Genomic DNA, 19234 nt, shown 5'->3' with positions numbered 1-19234 from the left:
TGTCTGAGGCAGCGTGCTGCTTCCCAGACGCACACCCCTGGATCGTGGTGCACGCTTGAAGTGTTGGAGAGTAAAGAATATAACACACACCAGACACTCGTGCAATTGATCAATTGCGCGGCTCAACACTGTTTTGGACGTGTGGGCAACAAGTACTATCCCTGTGGTTTACGTGTCTACTGGTTTATTTCTCCATTCCACAAATGAAGTTTCCAATGATAGCTAGTTTGGAAGCGCTTCCTGTGTCCAAGAGACAGAGAAAAGAGCTCATCAATCACTCCAATATCAAACAACCACGGGGGCTGTGCGAGCACCGATATCTGGACAGGTTTCCTTTCACGAGCACAACGCAAGCTCAGCAAGAGCGTGGTGCAATCGCTGCACATTTTACATGTCAAGCCCACTCTCCGTACACTCCCCCTTTTCTCCAGCGAGCCAGGCCGGGCAGGACTCGTGGGCCTCGTCTGAACAGGGCAAAGGCACCAGTGAGGCCTTTCCCCGGCACTCCAACGCAAATTACACATGGATTGGTCTGCATGGAGGAAGTGGTGGACATTTTTCCTTTGACATGTGGATCAGGGGAGAGCGCGAACGCAGTCCCCCACTACCAGAAATTATGCAGTCGAGATTCCCACATTTGGGGAATTCGCAGGAGTCAGCACAGCCGCAGTGCAATGGCTTAGCCTCACCCTGGGAGAACCACCTTGCTGATCATGGTATCTCCCCTGCCAGGTAAGTATGAGCTTGAGCTGTCTGAGGCAGCGTGCTGCTTCCCAGACGCACACCCCTGGATCGTGGTGCACGCTTGAAGTGTTGGAGAGTAAAGAATATAACACACACCAGACACTCGTGCAATTGATCAATTGCGCGGCTCAACACTGTTTTGGACGTGTGGGCAACAAGTACTATCCCTGTGGTTTACGTGTCTACTGGTTTATTTCTCCATTCCACAAATGAAGTTTCCAATGATAGCTAGTTTGGAAGCGCTTCCTGTGTCCAAGAGACAGAGAAAAGAGCTCATCAATCACTCCAATATCAAACAACCACGGGGGCTGTGCGAGCACCGATATCTGGACAGGTTTCCTTTCACGAGCACAACGCAAGCTCAGCAAGAGCGTGGTGCAATCGCTGCACATTTTACATGTCAAGCCCACTCTCCGTACACTCCCCCTTTTCTCCAGCGAGCCAGGCCGGGCAGGACTCGTGGGCCTCGTCTGAACAGGGCAAAGGCACCAGTGAGGCCTTTCCCCGGCACTCCAACGCAAATTACGCATGGATTGGTCTGCATGGAGGAAGTGGTGGACATTTTTCCTTTGACATGTGGATCAGGGGAGAGCGCGAACGCAGTCCCCCACTACCAGAAATTATGCAGTCGAGATTCCCACATTTGGGGAATTCGCAGGAGTCAGCACAGCCGCAGTGCAATGGCTTAGCCTCGCCCTGGGAGAACCACCTTGCTGATCATGGTATCTCCCCTGCCAGGTAAGTATGAGCTTGAGCTGTCTGAGGCAGCGTGCTGCTTCCCAGACGCACACCCCTGGATCGTGGTGCACGCTTGAAGTGTTGGAGAGTAAAGAATATAACACACACCAGACACTCGTGCAATTGATCAATTGCGCGGCTCAACACTGTTTTGGACGTGTGGGCAACAAGTACTATCCCTGTGGTTTACGTGTCTACTGGTTTATTTCTCCATTCCACAAATGAAGTTTCCAATGATAGCTAGTTTGGAAGCGCTTCCTGTGTCCAAGAGACAGAGAAAAGAGCTCATCAATCACTCCAATATCAAACAACCACGGGGGCTGTGCGAGCACCGATATCTGGACAGGTTTCCTTTCACGAGCACAACGCAAGCTCAGCAAGAGCGTGGTGCAATCGCTGCACATTTTACATGTCAAGCCCACTCTCCGTACACTCCCCCTTTTCTCCAGCGAGCCAGACCGGGCAGGACTCGTGGGCCTCGTCTGAACAGGGCAAAGGCACCAGTGAGGCCTTTCCCCGGCACTCCAACGCAAATTACGCATGGATTGATCTGCATGGAGGAAGTGGTGGACATTTTTCCTTTGACATGTGGATCAGGGGAGAGCGCGAACGCAGTCCCCCACTACCAGAAATTGTGCAGTCGAGATTCCCACATTTGGGGAATTCGCAGGAGTCAGCACAGCCGCAGTGCAATGGCTTAGCCTCGCCCTGGGAGAACCACCTTGCTGATCATGGTATCTCCCCTGCCAGGTAAGTATGAGCTTGAGCTGTCTGAGGCAGCGTGCTGCTTCCCAGACGCACACCCCTGGATCGTGGTGCACGCTTGAAGTGTTGGAGAGTAAAGAATATAACATACACCAGACACTCGTGCAATTGATCAATTGCGCGGCTCAACACTGTTTTGGACGTGTGGGCAACAAGTACTATCCCTGTGGTTTACGTGTCTACTGGTTTATTTCTCCATTCCACAAATGAAGTTTCCAATGATAGCTAGTTTGGAAGCGCTTCCTGTGTCCAAGAGACAGAGAAAAGAGCTCATCAATCACTCCAATATCAAACAACCACGGGGGCTGTGCGAGCACCGATATCTGGACAGGTTTCCTTTCACGAGCACAACGCAAGCTCAGCAAGAGCGTGGTGCAATCGCTGCACATTTTACATGTCAAGCCCACTCTCCGTACACTCCCCCTTTTCTCCAGCGAGCCAGGCCGGGCAGGACTCGTGGGCCTCGTCTGAACAGGGCAAAGGCACCAGTGAGGCCTTTCCCCGGCACTCCAACGCAAATTACACATGGATTGGTCTGCATGGAGGAAGTGGTGGACATTTTTCCTTTGACATGTGGATCAGGGGAGAGCGCGAACGCAGTCCCCCACTACCAGAAATTATGCAGTCGAGATTCCCACATTTGGGGAATTCGCAGGAGTCAGCACAGCCGCAGTGCAATGGCTTAGCCTCGCCCTGGGAGAACCACCTTGCTGATCATGGTATCTCCCCTGCCAGGTAAGTATGAGCTTGAGCTGTCTGAGGCAGCGTGCTGCTTCCCAGACGCACACCCCTGGATCGTGGTGCACGCTTGAAGTGTTGGAGAGTAAAGAATATAACACACACCAGACACTCGTGCAATTGATCAATTGCGCGGCTCAACACTGTTTTGGACGTGTGGGCAACAAGTACTATCCCTGTGGTTTACGTGTCTACTGGTTTATTTCTCCATTCCACAAATGAAGTTTCCAATGATAGCTAGTTTGGAAGCGCTTCCTGTGTCCAAGAGACAGAGAAAAGAGCTCATCAATCACTCCAATATCAAACAACCACGGGGGCTGTGCGAGCACCGATATCTGGACAGGTTTCCTTTCACGAGCACAACGCAAGCTCAGCAAGAGCGTGGTGCAATCGCTGCACATTTTACATGTCAAGCCCACTCTCCGTACACTCCCCCTTTTCTCCAGCGAGCCAGGCCGGGCAGGACTCGTGGGCCTCGTCTGAACAGGGCAAAGGCACCAGTGAGGCCTTTCCCCGGCACTCCAACGCAAATTACGCATGGATTGGTCTGCATGGAGGAAGTGGTGGACATTTTTCCTTTGACATGTGGATCAGGGGAGAGCGCGAACGCAGTCCCCCACTACCAGAAATTGTGCAGTCGAGATTCCCACATTTGGGGAATTCGCAGGAGTCAGCACAGCCGCAGTGCAATGGCTTAGCCTCGCCCTGGGAGAACCACCTTGCTGATCATGGTATCTCCCCTGCCAGGTAAGTATGAGCTTGAGCTGTCTGAGGCAGCGTGCTGCTTCCCAGACGCACACCCCTGGATCGTGGTGCACGCTTGAAGTGTTGGAGAGTAAAGAATATAACACACACCAGACACTCGTGCAATTGATCAATTGCGCGGCTCAACACTGTTTTGGACGTGTGGGCAACAAGTACTATCCCTGTGGTTTACGTGTCTACTGGTTTATTTCTCCATTCCACAAATGAAGTTTCCAATGATAGCTAGTTTGGAAGCGCTTCCTGTGTCCAAGAGACAGAGAAAAGAGCTCATCAATCACTCCAATATCAAACAACCACGGGGGCTGTGCGAGCACCGATATCTGGACAGGTTTCCTTTCACGAGCACAACGCAAGCTCAGCAAGAGCGTGGTGCAATCGCTGCACATTTTACATGTCAAGCCCACTCTCCGTACACTCCCCCTTTTCTCCAGCGAGCCAGGCCGGGCAGGACTCGTGGGCCTCGTCTGAACAGGGCAAAGGCACCAGTGAGGCCTTTCCCCGGCACTCCAACGCAAATTACACATGGATTGGTCTGCATGGAGGAAGTGGTGGACATTTTTCCTTTGACATGTGGATCAGGGGAGAGCGCGAACGCAGTCCCCCACTACCAGAAATTATGCAGTCGAGATTCCCACATTTGGGGAATTCGCAGGAGTCAGCACAGCCGCAGTGCAATGGCTTAGCCTCGCCCTGGGAGAACCACCTTGCTGATCATGGTATCTCCCCTGCCAGGTAAGTATGAGCTTGAGCTGTCTGAGGCAGCGTGCTGCTTCCCAGACGCACACCCCTGGATCGTGGTGCACGCTTGAAGTGTTGGAGAGTAAAGAATATAACACACACCAGACACTCGTGCAATTGATCAATTGCGCGGCTCAACACTGTTTTGGACGTGTGGGCAACAAGTACTATCCCTGTGGTTTACGTGTCTACTGGTTTATTTCTCCATTCCACAAATGAAGTTTCCAATGATAGCTAGTTTGGAAGCGCTTCCTGTGTCCAAGAGACAGAGAAAAGAGCTCATCAATCACTCCAATATCAAACAACCACGGGGGCTGTGCGAGCACCGATATCTGGACAGGTTTCCTTTCACGAGCACAACGCAAGCTCAGCAAGAGCGTGGTGCAATCGCTGCACATTTTACATGTCAAGCCCACTCTCCGTACACTCCCCCTTTTCTCCAGCGAGCCAGGCCGGGCAGGACTCGTGGGCCTCGTCTGAACAGGGCAAAGGCACCAGTGAGGCCTTTCCCCGGCACTCCAACGCAAATTACACATGGATTGGTCTGCATGGAGGAAGTGGTGGACATTTTTCCTTTGACATGTGGATCAGGGGAGAGCGCGAACGCAGTCCCCCACTACCAGAAATTATGCAGTCGAGATTCCCACATTTGGGGAATTCGCAGGAGTCAGCACAGCCGCAGTGCAATGGCTTAGCCTCACCCTGGGAGAACCACCTTGCTGATCATGGTATCTCCCCTGCCAGGTAAGTATGAGCTTGAGCTGTCTGAGGCAGCGTGCTGCTTCCCAGACGCACACCCCTGGATCGTGGTGCACGCTTGAAGTGTTGGAGAGTAAAGAATATAACACACACCAGACACTCGTGCAATTGATCAATTGCGCGGCTCAACACTGTTTTGGACGTGTGGGCAACAAGTACTATCCCTGTGGTTTACGTGTCTACTGGTTTATTTCTCCATTCCACAAATGAAGTTTCCAATGATAGCTAGTTTGGAAGCGCTTCCTGTGTCCAAGAGACAGAGAAAAGAGCTCATCAATCACTCCAATATCAAACAACCACGGGGGCTGTGCGAGCACCGATATCTGGACAGGTTTCCTTTCACGAGCACAACGCAAGCTCAGCAAGAGCGTGGTGCAATCGCTGCACATTTTACATGTCAAGCCCACTCTCCGTACACTCCCCCTTTTCTCCAGCGAGCCAGGCCGGGCAGGACTCGTGGGCCTCGTCTGAACAGGGCAAAGGCACCAGTGAGGCCTTTCCCCGGCACTCCAACGCAAATTACGCATGGATTGGTCTGCATGGAGGAAGTGGTGGACATTTTTCCTTTGACATGTGGATCAGGGGAGAGCGCGAACGCAGTCCCCCACTACCAGAAATTATGCAGTCGAGATTCCCACATTTGGGGAATTCGCAGGAGTCAGCACAGCCGCAGTGCAATGGCTTAGCCTCGCCCTGGGAGAACCACCTTGCTGATCATGGTATCTCCCCTGCCAGGTAAGTATGAGCTTGAGCTGTCTGAGGCAGCGTGCTGCTTCCCAGACGCACACCCCTGGATCGTGGTGCACGCTTGAAGTGTTGGAGAGTAAAGAATATAACACACACCAGACACTCGTGCAATTGATCAATTGCGCGGCTCAACACTGTTTTGGACGTGTGGGCAACAAGTACTATCCCTGTGGTTTACGTGTCTACTGGTTTATTTCTCCATTCCACAAATGAAGTTTCCAATGATAGCTAGTTTGGAAGCGCTTCCTGTGTCCAAGAGACAGAGAAAAGAGCTCATCAATCACTCCAATATCAAACAACCACGGGGGCTGTGCGAGCACCGATATCTGGACAGGTTTCCTTTCACGAGCACAACGCAAGCTCAGCAAGAGCGTGGTGCAATCGCTGCACATTTTACATGTCAAGCCCACTCTCCGTACACTCCCCCTTTTCTCCAGCGAGCCAGACCGGGCAGGACTCGTGGGCCTCGTCTGAACAGGGCAAAGGCACCAGTGAGGCCTTTCCCCGGCACTCCAACGCAAATTACGCATGGATTGATCTGCATGGAGGAAGTGGTGGACATTTTTCCTTTGACATGTGGATCAGGGGAGAGCGCGAACGCAGTCCCCCACTACCAGAAATTGTGCAGTCGAGATTCCCACATTTGGGGAATTCGCAGGAGTCAGCACAGCCGCAGTGCAATGGCTTAGCCTCGCCCTGGGAGAACCACCTTGCTGATCATGGTATCTCCCCTGCCAGGTAAGTATGAGCTTGAGCTGTCTGAGGCAGCGTGCTGCTTCCCAGACGCACACCCCTGGATCGTGGTGCACGCTTGAAGTGTTGGAGAGTAAAGAATATAACATACACCAGACACTCGTGCAATTGATCAATTGCGCGGCTCAACACTGTTTTGGACGTGTGGGCAACAAGTACTATCCCTGTGGTTTACGTGTCTACTGGTTTATTTCTCCATTCCACAAATGAAGTTTCCAATGATAGCTAGTTTGGAAGCGCTTCCTGTGTCCAAGAGACAGAGAAAAGAGCTCATCAATCACTCCAATATCAAACAACCACGGGGGCTGTGCGAGCACCGATATCTGGACAGGTTTCCTTTCACGAGCACAACGCAAGCTCAGCAAGAGCGTGGTGCAATCGCTGCACATTTTACATGTCAAGCCCACTCTCCGTACACTCCCCCTTTTCTCCAGCGAGCCAGGCCGGGCAGGACTCGTGGGCCTCGTCTGAACAGGGCAAAGGCACCAGTGAGGCCTTTCCCCGGCACTCCAACGCAAATTACACATGGATTGGTCTGCATGGAGGAAGTGGTGGACATTTTTCCTTTGACATGTGGATCAGGGGAGAGCGCGAACGCAGTCCCCCACTACCAGAAATTATGCAGTCGAGATTCCCACATTTGGGGAATTCGCAGGAGTCAGCACAGCCGCAGTGCAATGGCTTAGCCTCGCCCTGGGAGAACCACCTTGCTGATCATGGTATCTCCCCTGCCAGGTAAGTATGAGCTTGAGCTGTCTGAGGCAGCGTGCTGCTTCCCAGACGCACACCCCTGGATCGTGGTGCACGCTTGAAGTGTTGGAGAGTAAAGAATATAACACACACCAGACACTCGTGCAATTGATCAATTGCGCGGCTCAACACTGTTTTGGACGTGTGGGCAACAAGTACTATCCCTGTGGTTTACGTGTCTACTGGTTTATTTCTCCATTCCACAAATGAAGTTTCCAATGATAGCTAGTTTGGAAGCGCTTCCTGTGTCCAAGAGACAGAGAAAAGAGCTCATCAATCACTCCAATATCAAACAACCACGGGGGCTGTGCGAGCACCGATATCTGGACAGGTTTCCTTTCACGAGCACAACGCAAGCTCAGCAAGAGCGTGGTGCAATCGCTGCACATTTTACATGTCAAGCCCACTCTCCGTACACTCCCCCTTTTCTCCAGCGAGCCAGGCCGGGCAGGACTCGTGGGCCTCGTCTGAACAGGGCAAAGGCACCAGTGAGGCCTTTCCCCGGCACTCCAACGCAAATTACGCATGGATTGGTCTGCATGGAGGAAGTGGTGGACATTTTTCCTTTGACATGTGGATCAGGGGAGAGCGCGAACGCAGTCCCCCACTACCAGAAATTGTGCAGTCGAGATTCCCACATTTGGGGAATTCGCAGGAGTCAGCACAGCCGCAGTGCAATGGCTTAGCCTCGCCCTGGGAGAACCACCTTGCTGATCATGGTATCTCCCCTGCCAGGTAAGTATGAGCTTGAGCTGTCTGAGGCAGCGTGCTGCTTCCCAGACGCACACCCCTGGATCGTGGTGCACGCTTGAAGTGTTGGAGAGTAAAGAATATAACACACACCAGACACTCGTGCAATTGATCAATTGCGCGGCTCAACACTGTTTTGGACGTGTGGGCAACAAGTACTATCCCTGTGGTTTACGTGTCTACTGGTTTATTTCTCCATTCCACAAATGAAGTTTCCAATGATAGCTAGTTTGGAAGCGCTTCCTGTGTCCAAGAGACAGAGAAAAGAGCTCATCAATCACTCCAATATCAAACAACCACGGGGGCTGTGCGAGCACCGATATCTGGACAGGTTTCCTTTCACGAGCACAACGCAAGCTCAGCAAGAGCGTGGTGCAATCGCTGCACATTTTACATGTCAAGCCCACTCTCCGTACACTCCCCCTTTTCTCCAGCGAGCCAGGCCGGGCAGGACTCGTGGGCCTCGTCTGAACAGGGCAAAGGCACCAGTGAGGCCTTTCCCCGGCACTCCAACGCAAATTACACATGGATTGGTCTGCATGGAGGAAGTGGTGGACATTTTTCCTTTGACATGTGGATCAGGGGAGAGCGCGAACGCAGTCCCCCACTACCAGAAATTATGCACAAATTACACATGGATTGGTCTGCATGGAGGAAGTGGTGGACATTTTTCCTTTGACATGTGGATCAGGGGATTGTTGTCAGTCGTACATGACAGATGTTTGGATGAATTAAATTCATAATACTTCTGGGACGCTTAGCAGTGATTTCAGACATCCTAAGTAAACACAGTTTATCACATCTCCCTAAGTATTTATTATGTTAAATATGCAATTAGGCTAATCCATAATATTGACATTTCACTCATTTTGTAACTGAGTGAAAATCCCTCCTGACTTCATCAGCAATGGCCCTAGAAGGTAACACATATATCAACACAGGCAGGCATGTGTGACAGGACCATCAGCAATGCTCAAAAACTGTACTGTATCACCAAGCTGTTACATCAACCCACCAAACACTTCATCCACTTATAGTCTGCTGACAAGCATTTTACACAAACCTTCTTTGATTGCAGAGGTGAATTCCTACTGGTTTGAAATGATTAAAGGGTCTGGCTACATTTGTCACGAACTGGTCACAAAAAATAACTGAACATTAATCTGCACTGATGAAACCCCTTGGACTGAAATCATGATTACAACAATTTACACATGCCTGAGATGTTTCTTTCATTTCATCGCATAATACTGAAATTCATGAAGCCGTGATACAAAGAATAATAGAACTTTTGATAGGATTTGAACTCTTTACATTATAAAAAAGTATTTCACTGACATTTACACATTTTTGATACTATATTAGATGCTTTATTTTTCTTGTGTGTGTGTGTGTGTGTGTGTGTGTGTGTGTGTGTGTGTGTGTGTGTGTGTGTGTGTGTGTGTGTGTGTGTGTGCGTGCGTGCGTGCGTGTGTGTGTATTCAACTCTCGTGTTTAAATCACTGAACCATACCTTCCTTGACTGACGCGTTTGGGTGCTCTGATCAAAATTACTATGAAGAATTGCATTTATCATCAAAATTGTTGTTCTGACTGGAAATGCTCAATGATTATTACATTACTTGCCTTAAAAATTACTTCAGAAATGGAAGTAATTTTTAATTCCTGCAATGGAATGGTATTCTACTCAGTCTCAACAAGGCATGACCAAACTACACCCAAGGGCCATTCATGGCCTGTTAGGCTTTGTAATTTGGCCCACTAAAGTTATTAGACTATATAATTAATTTTATGAACTTAATGCAGTTGTAAAATAATTTTTACCATAATCCTTACAGATGTATGATTTGCTGCCTGTTAAAGGCCAAAACATTCAATATAATGGTTTTTACATGTCATTTGCATTAGTGCAAACACTCTATCCATCTGCTCGTTAGCTGGCCCCACCTCTCGAAGTTTAGACCTCTACCCGTGTTGAATAATGAATTTGACCGATAATGAATGTCCTTTCCGAGTCCCACATGCTGATTCTTACGTAGGGTGGTGTTTTAGAAGAGACAGATTGCCATTGCTGTTGTTTTCCATTGTTTTTACTTTATTCTATTTGTTACTTTTTTTGTTTTCTTTCAGTAATTCTATTTTTGAATTATCCATCCATACATCCATACATCTTCAACCACCTATCCGGGGCCGGGTCGCAGGGGGAACAATCTCAGGAGGGATGCCTATACTTCCCTCTCCCCAGGCACCTCCTCCAGGGGGATCCCAAGGCGTTCAGGCCAGCCGAGAGACATAGTCCCTCCTGCGTGTCCTAGGTCTTCCCCAAGGTCTCCTTCCAGTAGGACACGCCCGAAACACCTCCCCGGGGAGGCTTCCAGGAGGTAACCGCAACAGATGCCCGAGTGACCGCAGCTGGCTCCTCCGCTCATGGTGGGGGGAGCAGTGGCTCTACTCCAAGCTCCTACCTGGTGACTCAGCTTCTCACCCTATCTATAAGGGTGCGCCCAGCCACTCTAAGGAGGAAACTCATTTCAGCTAATTTCATGAGCTTTTGGATCTTGTCCCAAGGTTCATGACCAAAGGTGAGAGTAGGAACGTAGATTGACCAGTAAATCGAGAGTCTTCGTCTTATGACTCAGCTCCTTCTTCCCCACGACAGACCTATACAGCAACCAAATCACTGCGGAAGCTGCACCAATCCGTCTGTCAATCTCACGTTCCATCCTTCCCTCACTTGTGAACAAGATCCCAAGATACTTAAACTCCTCCACTTGGTGCAAAGACTCTCCACCGACCTGAAGAATTTTTTAATTACTTCAGTATTAGGTGCGGCACGGTGGCGCACTGGGTAGCTTTGTCGCCTCACAACACAGCAGGTCCAGGTTCAAGTCCCGCTCTGTGCAGAGTTCGCATGCTCTCCCCATGTCTGCGTGGGTTCTCTCCAGGTTCTCCAGCTTCCTCCCACCTCCAAAAGCATGCGCTTCAGGTTGATTGGCTGGTCCCAAGTTGATCGTACGAGTGAGTGTGTGTGTGAGTGATTGTTTGTTTCTATGTGGCTCCACGGTACACTGGCGTTGTGCCCAGAGTGTCCCCCACCTCACGCCCTGAGACTGCCGGGATAGGCACCGGCTCCCCCGCGACCTGCGTAAGCGCATTAAGCGGGTTCAGAAAATTGACTGACTCAGTATTATTTTCTTTTTAGCATATGGTCTCTGTTAGTTCCTTCTGAGCTTTGATGTCTTCTCTCCAAGATGATTTTAATGGACTATTGCAGCAGTCTTGCCTGTTTTTACCATGTTTATGGTCGGGTTTTTTTCCTTTGCATGAGTACTGCTTGACCGGTGATGTGATGGTGTGGCTTTCCAGACGCTGTAAGGATTGGTGGTCAAGGTTCCTCACTCCAGCTCAGCACTCCTTTAAATGTGTCTGAGCAGTGGTAATTTTGTACAGCCTTCACATTTTATCATTTTCTGTTGCATGTTGTTTACTTCTGCTTTGTGAGTGTATGTGTTGGGCATGGAACACGGTGAGTGCTCTGTCCTTATTTAACTTCTCCCGCCCTGACTACAGCTACATCTGTCATCCTGTAGTGTTCCTGCTGGTATTTTAGACCAGAGAGGTCAATCAAAGTTTGGTGTATTTTAAGCGGTGCTGCACAGAAATGAAACTTGTATTATTCGGGGAAGCTCTTTGTCTCTTACCAAATTGATCGCCTCTAGTGTCAATTTTATGTATCTGTGGCCTTTTAGTTGATTTTAATGGGTATTACATTTTAAGTAACTTAATATAATCCATCCTAATTCTGAGCCCTGACATGGAACTTCTAAAGCAGATATTGTGACATGTGAGTATTACACTAAACAAAATAGTGGCCACATCTGTGCTTTACAAACAGTGAAATAACATAACTATTACAGTTCAGATGATGAAAACCCAAAAGCACAACAGATGATGGAAGACCAATAGCAGTAATTTATTTCCAAATCAGAGTTCACAAATCAGGTAATCAGTCCAAACACTCTGACAACGGGTAGGCAGAAGACAGAATCCAGGAATCAGGCAAAATATCCAAACAGAAATACTGGAGAGGAGGAATAATGACTAGCAATCTGGTGGGGAACAGATGGCTGAACACAGAATATGTAGTGTTGAGGTTCAATAGTTGGATGAGTAACAGGTGGCTGCAGGAACACAGGTGATGGGAATGAACTGCTTAGAGATGGAGAAGGGTCCGAAAAGATGGAAGAAGGGTCAGAAAAGACAGCAGATGCTAATGACGGGAAAACACTGGAGTGGATAGATGAAAGGAATAAACACAAAACTTCTCAGGGGTTGTGACAGATGACATTCATTTATTACCCATGTTACATTAAAGTTGTGTCTTTGGTGGCAAAGGAACTGAATGACCCAATTTCAAGACATTTTTAAATGGATTAATTCCTCTTTGAGTCAGCCACTGAATGCTACAAGGCACACCTCATACTTGTTATATGATGTTGCCAATTTCAAAATGATACTGACCAACTCAGTACAATAGGATAGTGCATCCTCTTATTTACCTGTTGTGATTATTTTTGTGTTACAGTCCATATGTGTCTTTCACCTGCAAAGGCGAACTGATTTGTACCTTTAAAATACAAGCCGGAATCAAATCACTGATTGAAAATTCATTTCAATTTCTTTAGGGCGAGACAGTACTGCAACATTGGAGCTACACTTGGAGGAATATCATATAATGAGCAAGGTCCATCCTTCTCATCCTCTAATGAGATGTTATTCTGATGCGGTTTCCCTTGTTGAGGGGAAAGAAGAAATGGCTTCTCAAGAACAATAGAACTAGATGAAAGGTGGAGGAATAATAGGAGTAATTTACAAGCAGCTGGCCTGGAGGAACTTTCAATATAGCTTCATGACCTCTTTTAGATTTATGCAAGGGCTGTCCTGCATTTGTTCAATATCACCCTCAACCCTTTGTGATTTATTGGCATGAATAAATTAATCAGCTGCATGTACTTTCAAGTAGGGACATTGAAGCAGTTCAAGAACAACAAGCCTCAATAGGAGGTTCGTATTTCAATTAGTGTTTTTGATTCAGTGTGTCGTCACTCCAGCTCATGAACTGGCAGTTTTGAAGAGGTACATATATGGAGTACCGATACCTACTTTGAATAAGTGGGTCCACAAAAAGGTATCTATCTATCTATCTATCTATCTATCTATCTATCTATCTATCTATCTATCTATCTATCTATCTATCTATCTATCTATCTATCTATCTATCTATCTATCTATCTATCTATCTATCTATCTATCTATCTATCTATCTATCTATAACAAGGATAAAATGTGCATCTTATAGTTCATCATGGGTTATATACTGTATTTCTATATGATGAAGGAGCAGGTCATTTTCTTTAAACGTGATGAAATCAGCATGAAAAGTACATCAATATTTCATTCAAAACTCAACAGAAGACATGTGCTGTGGTGTGATTGATCAGTTGTTAGCCTGTCCTGTCAACTGCAGACTTTTACATAAGACATTCATTCATTTCATTCTTTTCATGTACCGCCACTGTATCTGCCGCAGCGGGTCACGGGGAGCTGGAGCCTATCCCAGCCGGCATAGGGCGTGAGGCGGGGGACACTCCGGGAATGACGCCAGTGCACCGCTAGAAGACATGAGCATCATTAAATCCCAGAAATCATGATTGAAATTCCTCACTTGTGTTTATTAACTGACATGTTTGATATAGCTATCTTGCAACCAAATCAAACATCCCCAATTTGTTGAGTGACACATTTCACTATCCTGTGTCAATGTGTCCAATAGAGTATAAATACCAACATTTTTAATGTGTTCTTAAGTTGTCGATGTGTAGGTTGTATAAGGTCAGCGATGATACAACATATGATTTAGGAAGCATGTTCACTTACAAAAAACTTCATACATTCCACCAGATAAGATGGTGTGTGATGAAATGATTCAAACATTGTAGAGGAGATGGGGGGGAAAAAACAACAATCATGACTGTTGTATTGGTTGTAGCCAAACACTAAACCAAGACATAGGAGTCGCTGAATGATGTACAAACCAAAACTGCATGTCTCACAAAAACAGGTTGAAATTAAAATTTGACTGCTATGGATCTGGAAAGTAGGTGGTCGAATCCATCCACGGATTCTATTAAATTGCTCCTAAACCTGAAGCAATACATTTTAGGCAGTCTCTGGTACAGAGTGATACAGATTAAATTGGAAACCCTCCACAAAATTTTAAATAAAGTAAGTAAAATCCCCATTTACACATAAAACTGATGACATTGACCGACAAAACCAAATAAGCAGGGAAACAACAGCCTTCTTACGTAACCTCCCAGCCAGACTGACTGCCATCAGCTAAGAGAAACATCATAGACATTGTATCATGACCAGCAAGAGAGAGAAAAAACTGTTATCTGGAAACAGCACCGATACAGGATGAAATAGCTGTAAGAAAAGGTTAAAAGGTGACAGTACTGGAATAAAGGCATGGGGGTTCATTGTGTAAACATGTACGTACAGGGCCTGAGGGCCATCACTGTTTCATATAAAAGGTGCTGTGTGTATGTGTGGGTGTGTTTGTGTGTGTGTGTGTGTGTGTGTGTGTGTGTGCGTGCGTGCGTGCGTGCGTGCGTGTGTGTGTTTGCTTGTTTGTGCACATTTGCACATATAAAACATTCATCGAACTACAAATCAGAAATTATATAAATTTTAAATACTTTAGAAACATTTTTTTTATGTGCATCCACATTTAAACAGTCTGTTGATTATACATTTCTGAATGCTTCAACAAATCCAAGATAAAACCTGAATGTTGCACATTTATAATTTCGAAATTATATTTATTTAGCATGCATTGTTCATGTTATAATCAAAATGGTTTCAGTGCTCTAAAAGCTATTGAAACAGAATTGCAAAATATATGGTCAATTTAATTGCTATAAATCAACAATATATTAAGTAATTAATAAGGAGACATATGATACAACTTCAGCTCCCTAAGCATATTTTTGTATGTACAGTATGAATTTAGTATGAGAATAATGAGTTCGCATGTCTTTAAATAGTAAATTAGCTTTACAAAGTTATAAGCTTATGTTTTGTTGTGTTTGCTCCTTTTGACCCTCTATCTTAAAGTAGTAGACACATACAGAGCGACGGACAAAAAAAACAGAGTGGGGAAATGAGAAAAGATAAGAAAATGACTCAAATAAGCACAGGAAAGGCTGGAATATCGAGAGTGACTGAAAGAGACAAAGCAGCAGAGTCAAATTAAAAGGATTAGACAGCTCATTCCCCCCTAATTCCCTAATCACCTCTACACACAGTGGATTGTGTTGCCACAGCAATGTTTACACGACCCCATATCCTGCTGAAGCCAAAACAGGCATGGCCCACATTATGTTAAATCCTCATTTACCTGGAATAATCCCTTCCAGACAAACACTCTGCAGTCTGCTGCCCGTAACTTCAGCAAGGGTTGAAAGACATTTACTGATGGAGAGGAGGACCACATCTCCTTTATAATGAAGGAGCTGGAAGAAATACTGTATGTTTATCATAGAGTCAACAGAGTCGTCAGAGGTTTCTACTGCACCAGCAAATGTAGGATTTTTTTTAACTCAGGGGCCACATTTTAGGGGAAAGTGTTTATAATCCAACATCCATGCGCTTCCTTAATCAGTAAGATGTATATACCGGTACTTTTCTTTTCATGTTTGCAATAGTTATAGCTATTGCATTGAGAAGAAACATACAAAACATCTACATTTACGTCACAAATTTGACATTTCTTTCCTTGAAAACAGGTTATATACAATCAGAAGCGTGCATCTGCATTTTCCTTGAAAAAAAATTTATGGGTTCAGCCATAATTATACAAATTAAAGTATCCATGTTAAAACTTTTTGGATTTTTTTTCCAAAAATGTGATTTTCCAGTCACTAATTTATGGTTCAGGTTCAAACAACAGCTTCTCCTTGTAAATGCCATGAGCTGTTTGAGGCTTGTGGTTAACTGGCTCCGCTGCTGTATTTGATGAGTTGGGAATGAGATCATGTCGCTGTGATAAAAACAAGAGATTCAGAATTCAAAAAAGGTGAAGGAAAAAGAGACAGAGGATTTGAACGGAGCAGTAGCGATATAATGCACCAAAGCCTTGAAGGGCCATTTACAAGTCGATCAGTGGAGACACCATGAAGGGTAATGCTGACATTTATTAAACATAATAAGACAACAACTTGAAATTGACTCTGTTCTATTACAATAAAGCAGAGGACCAATTCTCACAAGTCCTTCAATTTTTTTCAGTGAAAGCAAAGTGGAAAAAAGTCATACCATCCTGGGATGAGCTTCAAACTGTTGTGTGACAAGGGAAGAACAATGAAAAGCTTGACTTTCCTCCTTGCCAAGAAATGAAAACACATGCAGTTTAAACAATTAATTTTTTTTATTGTAGTTTTGTCACAATAAAAAAACGTCTTTATTGAGATAGGACACGACCCACAGCACTTTGCCTCTGACTGACTATTATGCATTGTCTTGTTGGATTATGGTTAGATAGATTGCTTCAGCCATGATGGGTAATAATCGATCAGTCTCACAGCGTGTCAATCAGGGGTAGAATGGAATGAAGAGAGGAACTCACTGTCAGATTTGGTGATGTTATTACAGTAGTTTGTTATTTTCAAAAATTCTGCAGGTTAAATTTTCCTGATTAATGACATGCGTTGATGTGTTAATATTGACAGCCTTCGTTTTTATCTATTTATGTTGTAATTCCTAGCAAATTGCAGAATTTTTGTGTAATGTTTTCAGCTATCCAACCTTATTATCCTGATTGGAAACTGCTTTGATGGAAGTAGATTCAGAGTTAGAGGAATCAAAGTGTCGGTATGTCATGAGTATGGTTTAGCACCTATTGACTTTAATGAGGTGTTCAAAGTTTGTGATTGCTGAAACTGTTAGGACTGAAAATATAAAATAATGAAGAATAATGGAGCCCACACCCAGAATCACTCATTCCATAGAAAAATGCATACAAAAATATGTGTCATTCAAAAACGGAGAATCTGATGGACTGTGAATCCATTCTATAGGGAGAGCCGTATATTTGATCTTCTCAGTCATCTGCTGACTTATGACACTAACATCTGTTTGGTCCAACTTAGGCACTATTTTAAGGCGTCTAAAGTAAAATATGGCATAATTTGTTCCACTAAAGCCAGCGTTAAGAGCTATTAAAGGAAATCTGTTGTATTAGAAATCCTAGTTGCAGTTCAGTGTTGAAATCTTTCGGTAGAGCAAATTTGAAATGTGCACACACACAGGTGTCTTTTGTCACATCCAGAGCACATCCTCATAACATAGAGATAGGGAAGGTGTGATGTGAATAGAAATTGTGTTGTGTTGCTAGAAGAGGCAGCAACACAGATGCAAAGAGAGGGGAAGGGAAAGAGCAAGCGGCGTGCTGAGAATATAAATTCCAACAACACTGTGGGTATCTTAAAGTCCATTACTGCTGGTGAGATGTCATAAAACTGTTAATGAGGGATGATGGAGGGAGAGGATGAGCAAAGTTGGAGAAGGAGTGGAGGATGGAGGGAACCATGTTGCTCATTTGTAGTAATAAACCGACTTGAGACGAGCAGCAAAGAGAAAATCAAACCACAATTAAAACCAGATCAACAAAGAGTCAGACTACAAACACGGAAAAGTGGGGGAAGGATATAAATTTAATCAGGTGTGCAATGTTAAAAAAAAAGAAGAAGAATGAAAACTAAAAAAAAGAAGGCAAATTATCGAAAGAGGAAAACACATTAAAAGAAAATAATAAATGAGCCACATTTCCAGAAGAGAAGCCAAATAAACTCTCACTCAGATGGAGCAGGGTAATGTATGATACTTAAATGCTAATTGGAGTGAATGTGCCTGCTGTTTAATGCTAATATGTTTGTGGTGGGAGCTAATGTTTGCTAATTAGAAGGTGGTGGAGAAATGCTTGCTCCAAAGATAAATGCAGCAAATGGTTGCAGAACACAAGCTAGGTGAATAATGTTTATTGGTTCAAGACTAGATCTATACCAGTGTTTTTCCAATGTCTCAGGCAGAAGTGAGAAAATGTTAGAAGCCTGATTTACTTTATTGACCCACAGGTAACCTATCTGGGAAATTCCATCTACACTCTAAAAAACGATTCAAGGACCTACTAAATGTGACAGTAATTTATAGTTCAGAATAGCATCACGATGCGTATTTGATTTGACTACATCAGAATTAATTAGTAAAACTCCAACAGGAAAATTTGTGTGAAGTAGACACATGTAAATTAAGTTTACTTACTTAAAATAAAGTATTATTTGACTCACAGATTACATGGTTTAAACTTTTTTGAGAATATATTAACAAATATCAGTTAGTTTTAATAAGTGCAATAATTAAACAAGTCAACTCAATTGTATTGGAGACGTAACTAACAACTTCAAAACATCAACAGAAGGCAACCGATTCCGCCTTTTATATGATTTTGGGGCGCTGGCCCCTCACTCTGGCATTGGCTCAGCGGTAGAGCAGATCTCTTGAAGACAGATCCCCCAGCCATCGGTGGTTCAAATCCCACTCCCGCTATGATGTGTCTTGGAGTTTGAGCTGATGGTGGGAGGTGTCAGCTCACCTCCCAGCCACTGCCAAAGCGCAGCCCCCCCCCCCCAAATTTAGTTACATTTACTCAATTTGTGTAGGTAATTGAACCAAATCAATTCGTTCAGACGTTCTAGAAAATATTACTTAGACTTTACTCATGACTCAGGTTTTGTTTTAACAGATTTGAGAGCTTTCATATCCACTCAATATTTGTAAGTGTAAAAATGTTTCACTGATTGAATTAAGTAACATGCAGTATTATACAGCCCTATGATCCATGACTGCTTATAGAATTCTTTATGTG

The 19234-nt window shown here is 45.3% G+C and overlaps 11 non-coding genes across 11 annotated transcripts; all 11 read right to left on the bottom strand.

Annotated features, from left to right (window-relative positions):
- Positions 1 to 576: 576 nt before the first annotated feature.
- On the bottom strand, positions 577 to 740 carry LOC137611609 (U1 spliceosomal RNA). Its single transcript, XR_011038751.1, has one exon. It is a non-coding gene; the product is annotated as a U1 spliceosomal RNA (small nuclear RNA).
- Positions 741 to 1326: 586 nt separating this feature from the next.
- Positions 1327 to 1490, bottom strand: LOC137611532 (U1 spliceosomal RNA). The gene has a single exon (XR_011038675.1). It is a non-coding gene; the product is annotated as a U1 spliceosomal RNA (small nuclear RNA).
- A 586-nt stretch (positions 1491 to 2076) lies between these two features.
- Positions 2077 to 2240, bottom strand: LOC137611519 (U1 spliceosomal RNA). Its single transcript, XR_011038662.1, has one exon. It is a non-coding gene; the product is annotated as a U1 spliceosomal RNA (small nuclear RNA).
- A 586-nt stretch (positions 2241 to 2826) lies between these two features.
- LOC137611521 (U1 spliceosomal RNA) lies at positions 2827 to 2990 on the bottom strand. The gene has a single exon (XR_011038664.1). It is a non-coding gene; the product is annotated as a U1 spliceosomal RNA (small nuclear RNA).
- A 586-nt stretch (positions 2991 to 3576) lies between these two features.
- LOC137611518 (U1 spliceosomal RNA) lies at positions 3577 to 3740 on the bottom strand. Its single transcript, XR_011038661.1, has one exon. It is a non-coding gene; the product is annotated as a U1 spliceosomal RNA (small nuclear RNA).
- Positions 3741 to 4326: 586 nt separating this feature from the next.
- Positions 4327 to 4490, bottom strand: LOC137611510 (U1 spliceosomal RNA). The gene has a single exon (XR_011038653.1). It is a non-coding gene; the product is annotated as a U1 spliceosomal RNA (small nuclear RNA).
- A 586-nt stretch (positions 4491 to 5076) lies between these two features.
- LOC137611598 (U1 spliceosomal RNA) lies at positions 5077 to 5240 on the bottom strand. The gene has a single exon (XR_011038738.1). It is a non-coding gene; the product is annotated as a U1 spliceosomal RNA (small nuclear RNA).
- Positions 5241 to 5826: 586 nt separating this feature from the next.
- Positions 5827 to 5990, bottom strand: LOC137611632 (U1 spliceosomal RNA). Its single transcript, XR_011038774.1, has one exon. It is a non-coding gene; the product is annotated as a U1 spliceosomal RNA (small nuclear RNA).
- A 586-nt stretch (positions 5991 to 6576) lies between these two features.
- Positions 6577 to 6740, bottom strand: LOC137611517 (U1 spliceosomal RNA). Its single transcript, XR_011038660.1, has one exon. It is a non-coding gene; the product is annotated as a U1 spliceosomal RNA (small nuclear RNA).
- Positions 6741 to 7326: 586 nt separating this feature from the next.
- On the bottom strand, positions 7327 to 7490 carry LOC137611620 (U1 spliceosomal RNA). The gene has a single exon (XR_011038762.1). It is a non-coding gene; the product is annotated as a U1 spliceosomal RNA (small nuclear RNA).
- A 586-nt stretch (positions 7491 to 8076) lies between these two features.
- LOC137611516 (U1 spliceosomal RNA) lies at positions 8077 to 8240 on the bottom strand. Its single transcript, XR_011038659.1, has one exon. It is a non-coding gene; the product is annotated as a U1 spliceosomal RNA (small nuclear RNA).
- Positions 8241 to 19234: the final 10994 nt, after the last annotated feature.

The sequence above is a fragment of the Antennarius striatus genome, chromosome 17 (assembly GCF_040054535.1).
Source record: "Antennarius striatus isolate MH-2024 chromosome 17, ASM4005453v1, whole genome shotgun sequence".
Lineage (NCBI taxonomy): Eukaryota > Metazoa > Chordata > Actinopteri > Lophiiformes > Antennariidae > Antennarius > Antennarius striatus.
The sequence above is the reverse complement of the archived record's forward strand: the minus strand, read 5'-3'. Positions and strand labels throughout refer to the sequence as shown.